Source organism: Triticum aestivum, chromosome 2B, assembly GCF_018294505.1.
Source record: "Triticum aestivum cultivar Chinese Spring chromosome 2B, IWGSC CS RefSeq v2.1, whole genome shotgun sequence".
Taxonomy (NCBI): Eukaryota; Viridiplantae; Streptophyta; class Magnoliopsida; order Poales; family Poaceae; genus Triticum; species Triticum aestivum.
The window spans coordinates 750,344,018-750,348,373 of NC_057798.1; the positions used below are offsets into that span (position 1 = coordinate 750,344,018).

General features: G+C 48.9%; 1 pseudogene; it reads right to left on the reverse strand.

Annotated features, from left to right (window-relative positions):
• Positions 1-3,408: 3,408 nt before the first annotated feature.
• LOC123042443 (uncharacterized) lies at positions 3,409-4,108 on the reverse strand (annotated as a pseudogene).
• Between the last annotated feature and the right edge of the window lie 248 nt (positions 4,109-4,356).

The window sequence follows — 4,356 nt, forward strand, 5'->3', positions numbered from 1 at the left end:
TATACTCGTTGAAGTTGTACTATGAAAAAAAGTGTAAAACTTTATAAAGAAGGGACCGACTCTGCAAAAGAGGGACACGAATGACAGAAATAGATCCATTTACTAAACCCCAGGGCAGGTACTTTATTACATATGCTTATGTACATAACCTAAATTAAAAAAGAAATAGCAAGTGGATCTTCAATTTTTCTGTCATTGTTATGTATCTTTCGCATTTGTTGTTTTATTGGTTTTCCTTTGCGTGTTAAATACATAAAATTACTCCTATAGGCATCCTCTTCCAATTCTAGCTCTCAAATTTTTATCAATGATCATACCATGTGGGTGGAGCCAAAATTATTTTTATGATTTTTTACCAAAAATCAAATAACTTTATTTTTTCAAAAACCCAAAATATTTGAACTAAAATTATTTATTTATTTTACACAATATTCATTAAAAAATCCGAGGTAAATTATATTTAAGACCAAGATTCTCTTCAAAAATATTATTTTGAAGTTATTTTTTCCTTGCTAAAAAGTCCAGAAATGGCATTTAATCGGGTAAAAACATTTATTTTCTTCCAAAACTTCCCAAAAAAATTTCATTAGTTACATTTCATCATTTTGAACCTCCACATGAGTTTAACCACATGGTAATGTTCAACATATTGAGCGAATCCCTCAAAAACAGATTCTGCCCTAGGGTTCAATGTTTGGTCTATCAAAAATGTTTTACAAAATTCTCATAGAATCTTCTGACACCCCTCTATCTAGTCGACATACTCTCTTGGCCAGCAATAGTAAGAAGAGGGGTGAAACCCTAGTTCGCAATGGCACTAAGTGCCAAAAATCGTCCAAGGCCTGGCTTCACCTACTCATTTTCTGCACCCCCATTTTCTTCCCTCTCACTGCATGTGGCCCCTAAAACACACCAAACACTCTTTTCCTCGCCTGGTCGGCATGCCAATTTTGCGCTGCTACAGCACCAGACAGAGCTCTCTGCCCCGCCCCATCTTCCTGCCTGGTGCATGTTCCCTAGTCAACATCCTCCCGCGCGCCTTTATCTTGAACCAACAACGACTTTATCTTGGCTAGCTACTCTGCACATTCGTTCGACTACGAAGCGTGATGCGTCGTGGTTCAACTACGAGGCTGGGACTGATCACACGCGCGTCCCTTATCTGAAGCCGGAAGGAACAGGCAGCGCACACCAAACATTCCTGTCAGCGTCAGCTCCGTGCTCCGGGCATGCAGCTCAGTTTGCGTCCTGAACCATTGTATTCGTGAGAACGGACAGATCTCACCAACCGCAACCGGCACGACTGGATCTTAGTTAGATATAGTATAAACCAGAACCAGCACACATGATTGATGATGTGTGCGCTCCTTAACCGTATACGCGTGCATTTCTTCCTTGTGTGCACACAGAACGTGTGCTCCCTGCCCCAATATCTCCATAACGCCTTCGCGGATTCACACGGGCATCTCAGTGAGTTTCTTCAGAACGTCCTGCATGTTTTGGATCAGCAGTTGCTTGCGCATCGTTATCAGACAAGGACTTAGCGACATAACTGCATGTCTTCTCATTTATGTTTTTTTTAACACAAGAAGGGCCCCGAAGGACCCAGACTTATACTAGATAAGCATACATAAAGGCCCAGCAGAAAGAGAAAATTACAATCCAGGCCGGACATTTTTGTAGAAAGGACCCCAGACAACAAAACTGAAAAGCAATCGAGTCCTCTTCGCCGTCTTCGATCCTGGCCCGATCCCACCACCACCGGGGACGAAACCACTTGGGGCGGAGGAATGGCTACAGCACCACCAGCGCACAGCCGAAGGTAGACTGTTGAAGTACCAGACGAAGAACCTACTAAACTGCCTCCCATATGGCTCGACGGCCAGGAGGAAATAGAGGAGCCGGGCATCATCGCCGGAACTCCGAGTGGTCGCCTTTCGACCAGAAGATGCAGCGGCGCAGCGGCGAGAACCTCCTGATGTGTGAGTTGGATATGGGGAACATGATATCTTTGATGTAATTGCACAGACGTGTCCGTCGTACCCAAATTGCTCGTCTTCTCCCATTATCAGTGGACATGCAGTGCATGCGTGAGGTTGCCGTCCGTTTGGAGCGCGTCGGCGAGGTCCGTTGCTGTCTGGATCTATTCATCTATCGGTCTAGTCTGGTAGGAAGGTTAATTAGAAAACCATCGCGTTCGAGTGCGGCCAGTAGAAGCTAGGCATCTGATGCTGTCATAGGGCACGTCATGGCCAACCAAAATAAGAAGACGAAGGCGACGATGAATATTTTTTGTTCTGAAGCGCCAAATCTATTTTATTTATTCAACCTAAGCGATGTTGACTCACGCGTTTGGATTTGCCGTACAAACTGCAAAACAGGGGAGCCGTCCGAGCAGAGAGGTTGGCAAGGATCGTCCCCACGCACACCAAGTCACCCCAAGCTGTCACGCGTAGCCAAGGTCGACCTTATAAAACACGGACGCTTCTAGTGAGCGCCTGGCCGCTTGCGAGGGTTAGCCAACGGCCGACCAAAAAGGAATACCACCTGGTCCCCTTGTTCTAAAAGAAAATTATTAAGGAAAACCGTGAAACGCATTTAATTTGGATTTCAGAAATTTTAAAAAGTCATAACTCGGAATTAAGATCCGTTTTCATTGTTGAAATCCTTACGACGTGCTACTCGAAACAAGACTCGCATGGGTATGTTTCGACGAATTTTTGTGTGCAACTTAATCTCCGTTTGGTGCAACTGTCTAGGAGTCAATGTGCAACTACATGACAGTCGATATGCAACTTTTTCCTACTTGTGGACGTTCAATTTTCACGCATGCGAATAGCTGTGAACGCATTTAATTCGGATTTTCATTTTTCTAAAACAAGTCATAACTTTTAAGTTAAAATATCGGAATTAATATCCTCTTTCACCGTTGGAACCCACACGACGTGCTCTTCAAAACTAGATCCCGCATGAGTATATTTATTCAAATCTTATTGTGTGCAATTTAATCCCCGTTAGGTGCAAGTGCCTAGTAGTCGATGTGCAACTATTTGAGAGTGAATGTGCAACTTTCTCCCTACCTATGGACGTGCAGTTTCAGTGATGGCACCTCCACCCCAACCACCCCTAACAGTGAGATGTGCAACTTCATTTATTACCCACGCCAACTGCTTAGTAGTTATGTGCAACTCCCCCCTGCCTGTGGATGTGTGGATTGCACTATTTGTTGTCTTGGTCAACTGCCTAATAATGAATGTGCAACTTCGGATGCTTCTCCGGCCAACTATCTAACAATGTTGTGCATTTTTTCTCCGTACCCCGTGGATGTGTAGTTTTCACTGCTAGGACCCCGTTCGAACCATGCTGCTAGGATTTCTCCCGGTGCTTGAGGAGGAGGTCCGGTCAGGGTCATGCCAACGCCTCCAAGGAGGTGACGGCACCCTCGGGCGTCGCCGTTGACAGCGCAGGTCGTCGCCGCGCGGGGATTTCGCCCTGACCCAAGAACGAAGACCTCAGATGCATTGGCAGACCGGGCATGGCGAAGAATCATCGGAGAAGACTAACACACATGGGGGAAGCCTAGAAACGTTGTCGTCGCAGGAATGGGCACCGACCAGCGCAGCTCCAGCAGGCCGGCCACCGCCGGGAGCGCGTCCAGAAGGCGGCAGCAGCCACCTGCACCGCGCTGCCGCCGCGCTGGCCCGCAGCTTCCGCCGCCAGGATTTGCCGAGGCACAGCGGAGCAGCAACCGTCAGGGTCTCCGCGCGCGTGCTTGCTAACCCAGCGGCAACCGCCGGCGGCGGACGGGAGGGGTGGGAGGAGGGAGGAGGGTGGGTGGGGGCAGAGTGATTGTCGCGGGCCTGGGCAGGCTCGCGCGGCCCAGATCTGGGCGCCCTCAACTCTGCCACACGCATCAGTGGCCGGCGGCCGCCATGGCAGCGCCACCGCGCACGCAGTCCATGCCATCTCGACCTCCCCGCGAGCAGACGGCCGCCCGCCGCGCCACCGCACGCTCCCGCCGCTCCAGCACGCCCAGCAGCGGCGCGCGAGCACACGAACGAGGGCCCCACCGCCGCCGTCCATCGGTGAGGGCTTTGCCCGCCGGCATCCTCCGACTACGGCGAGGGGAGGGAGGGGAGCCTAGGCGGCGGCTAGGGTTTCACCTCCCGAGTCGCCCCTAGGAGCGACGCGGGGGCTCGGGGACCCATATGGGATCTAGTTTAAAAGATATCGTCGTAAGGATTTCAAAGGTGAAAACGGATCTGAATTTCGCCACACGGTTCAAAAGATATGACTTTTCAAAATTTAAAAACCCAAAAATAAATGCACGTAGATCTGTTTTTTCTAAAGCAAAGT